This window comes from Oryctolagus cuniculus, chromosome 14 (assembly GCF_964237555.1).
Source record: "Oryctolagus cuniculus chromosome 14, mOryCun1.1, whole genome shotgun sequence".
Classification (NCBI taxonomy): Eukaryota; Metazoa; Chordata; class Mammalia; order Lagomorpha; family Leporidae; genus Oryctolagus; species Oryctolagus cuniculus.
Window position 1 is genome coordinate 4,876,484 of NC_091445.1, and position 9,495 is coordinate 4,885,978.

Below are 9,495 nucleotides of genomic sequence, written 5' to 3' on the forward strand. Positions count from 1 at the left end.
GGTCGGGGCGCCGGATTCTGTCCCGGTTGCCCCTCTTCCAAGCCAGCCCTCTGCTGTGGCCAGGGAGTGCAGTGGAGGATGGCCCAGGTGCTTGGGCCCTGCACCCCATGGGAGACCAGGAAAAGCACCTGGCTCCTGGCTCCTGCCATCGGATCAGCGCGGTGCGCTGGCCGCAGCGCGCCGGCCGCGGCAGCCATTGGAGGGTGAACCAACGGCAAAGGAAGACCTTTCTCTCTGTCTCTCTCTCTCACTGTCCACTCTGCCTGTCAAAAAAAAAAAAAAAAAAAAAAAAAAAAAAAAAAACCTGGTCACCAAGATTTGGATTCTTTTAAATGAAAAAGTTTTAAATTTTTACCTTATACATACAAACAGAACTTGTGTCCATAACCTACAAGTCTGTATCTGGAGTCGTGTAGTTGTCTTGTGTGAATGATCGTAAGAGATCTAGCCTGGAGAGTCTGTTAGAAATACAGCATGTGACAATACTGTAAATAGACGTACTTAGGGAAGTATACAGGATGAGAGAGAACCAGGGAGAGAGGGAAGGAGGGAGGAAGATGGCACGGTGTGTGGTCCCTGACAAATTTCATCAAGTACCCATGTCTACAGCCTTAGAGAGGGCGAGGTTCTGCATGGATGTTACTAATCTGGGTCTCAGAGCCAAAGAAGGGGCAGGAAGAGCACCCTGTATCTTTAAAGCTTTGTACCGCGTTTTCTGAGAACAGAAAGGACGGCTATCTTTAAAATTTGCTTCTTCTCTTTAAACTACACACAGCGAAACGCACCTGGCTGTGGTTGTTTCTGCGAGCCCTGGCAAAAGCACAGTGCGTCTTCCCCCACAGCCACGATGCAGAACAGGTCTGTGTTCCTAGGTGGACCTCGTGCGGAGCCTCTGCTTCCGGGATCTGTCCAAGCACAACCTTCACACTTAACCTTGAGCAACGGCAGCTGGGGTGGAGGGGTGGACAGTGAAGTAGTTTTAAAAGCCGGCACACACAGAGCGCGTGTATGTGGGCACCGTGGCGTGTACATGCCTACATACATGGTGTGTGTGACAGTGGCAGGAGGAACCCTCCAGAGCCCCTGAGCACACACAGGACAGTCAGATTCGGAACCACACTGCTGACTTTGCCCTCCCGCACCGTGGCCTCCGCGGCTGGCACCGTCACGCCACAGCCACTTCTTTGCACAGAATTAGATCAGCGATATCAAAACAAACCCAACCCACGGGCAGCCCCAGGCGCTGCGCACACGAGAGCTGGCACCACAGCAGACTGCCTGTCCTGACGGTTTTTTTTTTTTTTTAATTTTAATCTTTTCGCAGGTAGAGCAACAGCTGCCGCCGAATAGCTGTAGTCACTGGAGAATTTCTCTTGGCGCAGTTTGATATCGTGGCCTAAATTCAAAGTGACACCAAATTAAAGCCTGTTACGGTAATAATCGTGCAGTAAAGAGTAAAGTGGTTCGGGGAAACCTGAAGTCGGAGACTTTGGAATTAATTTCAGTTACATCTCCCTTGACCGGCGGCCTTCAGATCGACTTTAAGATAAAATGAAAATGACTTTAGACTGTTTAAAACTTGGATTTTAGAAAAAGACACCCCACAAATAGATGCTAACGGTACCCATGTATATTCTGCACGCTGCACCTCTTGTCTAAGGGAGCCACGGGGCAGGGTGCATGTCCTCTCGGAGCAGACCCCGACCTGCACTCCGTTCCACTCAGAAACTGTGAAAACCTGCAGGACGCGTGCCAGCAGCAAAGGCGCAGCTAACACAGGCGCCCGCACACACGCGCTCGGGCGGGGGTCCGCAGGCCCCGGTGCTCTTCCCTCAACTGCTATGGTCAGAAACGCTGTGTTCCTGTCAGGCCGGCCTCGAGGGTCCTCTCCGCTCCGTCAGTAACCGGAACAGTACCGGAGCACTCCAGAATTAAATCCTCGGGACATGGGAATTCCACCATTCAACTTTTCTCAAGAGGCGCTCCGCTCGGAGCGACAGCGTTGAGGTTTCGCCTCTCAGTCACTCCCACAACACTGACCCACAGAGGCGGATTCCCAGGGCGCACCAGCCCACGGAGATGGGTACCCAGGGCGCACCGGCCCACGGAGACGGACTCCCAGGGCGCACCGGCCCACGGAGACGGACTCCCAGGGCACACCGGCCCACGGAGACGGGTACCCAGGGCGCACCGGCCCACGGAGACGGACTCCCAGGGCGGACCGGCCCATGGAGATGGGTACCCAGGGTGCACCGGCCACGGAGACGGACTCCCAGGGCGCACCGGCCCACGGAGATGGGTACCCAGGGCGCACCGGCCCACGGAGATGGGTACCCAGGGTGCACCGGCCCACGGAGATGGGTACCCAGGGCGCACCGGCCCACGGAGATGGGTACCCAGGGCGCACCGGCCCACGGAGATGGGTACCCAGGGCGCACCCCGCTGGCACCCGCGCCCAGCGAAGTGCGCAGAGTTGCGGGGTGGTGCTGGGAAGGCGCACAGCTGCCGCGGAGACCACGCTCCCGCGGGCCACCCTCCGAAACTCCGAGTGTGGACCGTTGATGTTTGTGGCTTCATTTAAATCTATATTGGCAATTGTACATATTGGCAGGGTACAATGCGATGTGCCGACAAATACACATCCCGTAACGCCCAAATCTGGGCACTTAGCAAGCCTACGGCCTCAGACCCTTAGCACATCTTGGACTGTCCACTGCACGCCTCGCCCCTGCAGCTGACCCCGCTCTCATACTGCGTGGGGCCCAGCATCTCCCCGCCCCCCGGCCCCGCACCTGCCTCCTCCAGCCTCCTGCTTCTCCACTGGGAAGTACAGCTCGCTTTTTACTTTATGTAAGCAACTAATGTTGGGTTATGCATTTTTTACAAAATTCAAATACATAAGTTCTGGGAGGTATGTGAGAACTGTTTTCTTATTTTAACAGAACACAAGACAAAGTCAACTACTCAACGGCACCATCGCTGGGAAGTCCTGCGGGCAAAACGATGCCTATTCCCCGGGTTGCCCTTCCTGTGTCGGTTCTAACAACGTGAAAGGACCTTAAATTTCAGCGAGTGACAAACTAAGAACACTTTAGACAAACACTAGAAATCCCTGTTTAAATAATCATGGCGGCCATCTAATACAAAATAAACTTTCGTAATCTTCTGTGCTTTCTAACTCTTCTACTTCAATGAAATTGATTAGCTGCTGAACAGAAAAAAAAAGTTACTAAATGTGTAAATTTAAAAGTTCCAAGAAATCAGAAATCACCAATTTGAGAAAATTCGATGCAGGTCTCTAAACCTAGTGCAATGCCAGATAATGTAATAAAAAGATATGCTTCTTCACACATTGTTTTGATGGCCACTTCATACTTTCTTTCCTTTTCTTTTTGAAAGATTTATTTTATTTATTTGAAAGACAGTTACAGAGAGAGGTAGAGACAGAGAGAGAGGTCCTCCCTTCGGTGGTTCACTCCCCAGATGGCCGCAATGGCTGGAGTCACGCAAATCCGAAGCCAGGAGCCAGGAGCTTCTTCCTGGTCTCCCACGTGGGTGCAGGGGCCCAAGGACCCGGGCCATCTTCTACTGCCTTCCCAGGCCATAGCAGAGAGCTGGATCGGAAGTGGAGCAGCTGGGACCAGAACCAGCACCCATATGGGATGCTGGTGCTTTAGGCCAGGGCTGTTTAACCTGCTGTGCCACAGCACCGGCCCCAATACTTTCTTTTCTAAAAGATATGAATTGATTGGTTCCTGAGAAAAGACTGAATAACCAACTAACTTGAGAATAAATCTGGTAATGACAGGAAATTTCTGAGTTCATGGTAACATTCTAAAGCCTTTGAAACAAGTATGGAGGAAAAACTCCATTGTGGTTTCTAATGCCAGTGAATTCCTTTGTGACAAGTTTGACGCCATAGGAATTACGCTTGCTGGAGAGGGCAGTTCTCTTACAGGATGGTACTCCTATGGAAGGACCCCAGCACAGAACCCTGTCCATAAACAGACCAGAGAGAGGACTGGAGTGGCCACAGCAGATTCCCAAGTCCGCAAACAAACTCACAGTACTGGCTTCTTAGTATGAGGAACACAGCAATGGCAAGATGAGCATCCCGGGATGAATGTACTTGGGGTTGAAGAGAACTTCAGAAATGGTATGAGGACACTTCAAAAAGTTCACAGGAACTGAGTTAAAAGGTACATCTGGGATGGGCATGTGTGGTTGAGACACCAGTCAGGATACCTGTCGCTCCCCGTCTTCGTGGAGGAACGACACAGGACCCTGCGCTGTTCTTTCGTCTGCTCGGCCCTCCCCGGGTTTGCTGCTGGTTCTTCCCGGGTTGGCTGCCGTCCCTTCCACCTCCGTGGAGGGGCGGGCCCCCCTGCCACATTCCCCACTTCCGCGGGGGAGCGGCACACCGCCGGCCGGCTCTCTCGGGGGCTGCTCAGGTGTTCCTTCAGATAGATGTTCCTGGTGCATGTTGTCTCTCTCCTCCTTTATAGTCCTCTTCCACCAATCCCAACTCTGCTACCCACACGCCGAGTACGCTGCTCTCCTCCAATCAGGAGCAGCTCCTGCTGTTTATTGGTTGAACTGGAGGCAGCTGCGTAGAAGCTGTTTCCTCCTCTCCCAGTGCCATATTGTGGGAGAGCAGATGCATAGAATAAGTCTTAATTCCGGTAACAGTCTAGTCCGGGTTGCTCCCCACAGATACCATGTCCCATACTGCAGCACCTGGGTTCAGTACCTGGCTCTGGTCCTGACCCCAACTCCTTGAAGGGCAGCAGTGACGGCGCAAGCAATTGGGTTCCTGCCATGCACGTGGGAGACTTGGATGCAGTTCCCAGCGCCCAGTTTAGGCCCAGCCAGCCTAGTCCAGATCACTGCAGGCAATGGCTGAGTGAACCAGTGGTTGACAGCTTACTCCTGTTTCTCTGCCTGTCCAACACAAACATGCACACATCCATACATACACATTTTAAGGAGAAAGAAGTTTATCTTGGTGCAAAAGTTCTGAGATCTCTGTGTAGTTTTCCCACAGCACACATTTCCCATGAACTCTGTGAAGTCTCCTTGTGTAAGAGGTACATAGAAAAGCTTCCATGTAACAGAGCCACAGTGACAGCCCGTGGGCTCGGCCACCACGGGAAATGCGGCTTCAGCAGCCTGGCCCTAGAAACCCGCCTCATTCCAGCCCCTCGAATCCATCCCAACAAGGCAGGGCCCTCGCCAAAGCCTGCCCTGTGGGAGGATAAAACGCGCACATCCCCGTCACCCTGCCGTCTCCAAGACTACGGCCATCAGACCAAAGGTGGCGCAGGCCCTTCCATCACAGGGGAATGGAGGGCTGCAGCCCCCACGTCTGCTTCTGTCCCCCATCTGCCCACTAAACCACAGTGCCATAAGGGATCGGTCGTTTAACCACTGAAGCTAAAGAGACAGTGGTTCTCTACTTCATGGGCACCTCCCTGACACCCACGCCACTGACTGCGTCATCTGAGAAGGCAAAGAACCTGCTCTGTTCCTCATCGGGAACGCAGGGAAACAAGGCCCGGCAGGTCATTAGACTATCAATGGGAGTCATCTTTTCAAAATACTCTTCTAAATGTCTTAACATCTGATTGAGGGGCCAGCGCTGTGGTGCAGTGGGTTAAAGTCCTGGCCTGAAGTGCCGGCATCCCATATGGGAGCTGGTTCTAGTCCTGGCTGCTCACTTCCTATCCAGCTCCCTGCTATGGCCTGGGAAACCAGCAGAAGATGGCCCAAGTCCTTGAGCCCCTGCACCCACATGGGAGACCAGGAAGAAGCTCCTGGCTCCTGGCTTTGGATCAGCTCAGCTCTGGCCGTTTCAGCCATCTAGGGAGTGAACCAGTGGATGGAAGACCTCTCTCTGTCTCTACCTCTCTCTGTAACTGTCTTTCAAATAAATAAAATAAATATTTTTTAAAAAATTTGATTTAATAGAAATCCAATTTAGACCAAACACTTCTGTCGACACCTGTAAACTCCTGGATTCTCATCTACTTCCTGCGAGGACCCAGAATCCAGGGGGTGGGGGACGTTTCCATACCTCCAAGCCCCTCTGATGATCAGGAGCCACAGGCTCTCCTGAGACCTTGAGGGGGTCACATCAGCACTCAACATCTGAACACCTCGCGAGCGAAGTACTGAGTCAGAAACAGCCCAACACTCACGGAAAATAAAGCCAATTTTAAATCACCTCACTTCTGACCATCAGACAGAAAATCTTTGTCTGCCTCAAATTCTCTTTGAAATATCATGCTGGGGCCAACGCTGTGGTACAGCGGGTTAACGCCCTGGCTCCTGGCTTCAGATGGTGGCATCACACTACCTGACTTCAAAGCATGCTACAAAGCTATAGTAATGAAAACAGCATAGTACTGGCATTAAAAATTGATACACAGATCAATGGAAAAGAACGGAGACCCCAGAAGTTAATCCACAAACTAACAGCCAGCTGATTTTTGACAAAAGTGCTCAAACCATACAGTGGAGTGAGGATAGTCTCTTCAACGAATGCTGCTGGCAGTTTCGCATGTGTATATGTAGAATAATGAAATTAGACCCAGGCCTCTCACCATATGCAAAAATCAACTCAAGATGGATCAAAGAGCTAAATTTAAAACCTGAGACTATGAAGCTGCTCCAAGAAAACTTAGGGGAAACACTGCAGACATTGGCGTAGGGGACAACTTCTTGGACAAGACCCCCAAGGCACAGGCAACGAAAGCAGAAGCAAACAAAGGGGACTCTATCAAATTCAGAAGCTTCTGAACAGCAAAGGAAAGCAGTCAACAGAGTGAAGAGGCATCCAACAAAATGGGAAAATATTTGCAAACCACCTGTCTGACAAAGGACTAATATCCCAAATATTTCAAAACCTTAAAAAACCAATAGCAAGTCGGCGCCGCGGCTCAATAGGCTAATCCTCCACCTGCAGTGCTGGCACACTGGGTTCTGTCCCGGTTTCCCCTCTTCCAGGCCAGCTCTCTGCTGTGGCCAGGGAGTGCAGTGGAGGATGGCCCAGGTGCTTGGGCCCTGCACCCCATGGGAGACCAGGAGAAGCACCTGGCTCCTGCCATCGGATCAGCGCAGCGCGCTGGCCGCGGCGGCCATTAGAGGGTGAACCAACAGCAAAAGGAAGACCTTTCTCTCTGTCTCTCTCTCTCTCACTGTCCACCCTGCCTGTCAAAAAAAAAAAAAAAAATCCAATCCAATTGAAAAATGGGCAAAGGACTTCAATAGATAGTTCTCAAAGAAGAAATACATACGGCCAACAAATATACAAAAAAAATGCTCAACACTACTAGCCATCAGGGAAATACAAACCAAAACCACAATGAGATATCAACTCACCCCTATCAGAATGGCTAAATTCCAAAACACAGAGACTAACAAATGCTGACGAGGAAGTGGGAGAAGAGGAACACTTATACACTGTTGTTGGGAATGCTAATTAGTGCAACCATTCAATTATTGTTTATAGCCACTGCCGATATTTCAATTAAATAGTGTCTTTGCTTTTTACTTGCTAAATTTCTTATTTGGTCAAGTATTAAACCTTTTTACTATAATGTAAATTTAAAATATGTTATCTCAAAAACTAAAAAGAAAAGAAATAGAGAAGGAAGGAGGGTGACAAAGAGAGAGGTGGAGGGAGAGAGTGACATTATGTTCTTAGAACTGTATCTACAAATCACACTGAATCCGCTAAAAAGAAATTAAAATTAATTTTTTAAGAAAGAGGAAAACAAAGTCATTTCTCTTGAAAATCAATGCAACTCACTTACATTTTCCCTTTAAAACATTACAATTTTCACATAAGTTGTTAAGCCAAAAAATCTTCACAGGAACCCAGTACTGAGGGACGACTGCTGTTCTATGGACCCTGCCTCTCTGTTCTGCCGGCGTCTAACAAGGCACAGCCCGCATGACACTGGGAACGTAAAGTAACACATGACTTTCTGGATCACCCAAGCACCTTCCTTCCACATCTAACCTGGGTGCCTGCTCAGGTCTGGGATCCACCCTGTGGCCTCTTGGGCACTGCTACATACAGCACGGGTCACCCCCTCATGCCTACTTCCAGCCTCCGATGGCAGACCCTGCAGACTCGGCCTGCAGCCCAACTCGTCCACTTTTCCTTTCTCTCTGGCTCTCAGAGCTAAGCAAGAAAAGCATGAATTAAAATCCACTGATGCCCCTTTCAGGGATGGCAAACATCAGACTGCAGGCCGTATAAGGCCCAGGAAATCATTTGGTTTGGCCCTGCCAAGGCAATCGTAGGTGGGGCCCAGAATTCATTACTGTCTGTAACAGGCTAATTTTTAAGCTAACTTCGTATGGCTTGTGAATGATGTTATAAACATCCGAATGGCCCTTGGCAGAAAACAGGTTCCCCGCCCCTACATAAGATACTGCATCATTAACAGAGCTACAGAAGCAGAGTGGGAGGCTGTTGTGTTTGAGCTGTAAAACTTGCTATTCCACTTACCTTTCTCCCAGCTTACTCGGTGCTATAGGGAGAGAAGCAAAACATGTATTTGGACTGCACGGATTCCTGCATTTCTAGCTCTGAGAAATTAAATGGTCTAAAGACCTTCCTAACAAACCCAATTATATCGAAGATTATGTATAATATTCTCTGCCTTACAACATAAGATCTGGGATTGTGATGGAAGCTGAACACTATGTAATCAGCATTTGGCTAACATTTGGTATCATTGTATGTCCTTGCCTTCTATCAACAATGCAGTTTTTTTCTTACATACATTTGGAATATTGTAGGGGGATCCCAGTTAAAATGTTTTCCTTGTAAGTAGCTTGACCTTGAGCAGACATGTACTTGCTGTAGTTTACCAGGCCCAAGACTGAACTAGGACTTATATAATAAGATATGCTTCCTACACTCAGAAACAACCCAGCAGGATCATGCAGTCATTCCAACACAGGGCAGATTAGAAAATAAAACGCGGAGATATGAACAGACTGGGTTAGGACACAACACAGTGATTCCTTTTTCCTAGACGGATATCAAGATACAGAGTTTAGGGGCTGTGTTGTGGTACAGCGCATAAAGCTGCTGCCTGCAATGCTGGCATCCCATACAAGAGGCAGATCAAGCCCCAGCCACTCCAGTTCCAACCCAGCTCCCTGCTAATGCGCCTGGAAAAGCAACAGAAGACGGCCCCAGTGCTAGGGTCCCTGCCACCCACGTGGAAGGCATGTAGCTAGAGCTCCTGGCTCCTGGCTTTGGCCAGTCCACCCCAGGCCACTGTGACTGTGGTCATCTGAGGAGTGAACCAGCAGATAGACTATCTCCATCTATCTCTCCCTCTGTGTAATTCTGCCTTTCAAATAAATAAAATATGCAAACAAACAAAGAGGTATAGCTTAAAACCAGAACGCAGAAAACCAGTATGTATTTTGATTTTTGCTTTGATTTTGTAACTCTTTCAGTTGAGTTGTAAA

At 49.6% G+C, this 9,495-nt stretch overlaps 1 protein-coding gene and 1 long non-coding RNA gene across 21 annotated transcripts in view; both read right to left on the reverse strand.

The window, feature by feature from the left end:
- LOC138845125 (uncharacterized) overlaps window positions 1-5,709 on the reverse strand; it is a 37,657-nt gene extending 31,948 nt beyond the window's left edge. The window contains exons 1-2 of the long non-coding RNA XR_011381854.1: window positions 4,718-5,709; window positions 305-4,245 (exon numbers count right to left, since the gene is read on the reverse strand). This is a non-coding gene — a long non-coding RNA (uncharacterized lncRNA). The remainder of the gene's footprint in view (window positions 1-304; window positions 4,246-4,717) is intronic.
- Window positions 1-9,495, reverse strand: part of SSBP2 (single stranded DNA binding protein 2) — a 308,220-nt gene that overhangs the window by 135,605 nt on the left and 163,120 nt on the right. The gene's annotated exons all lie outside the window — the stretch shown is intronic.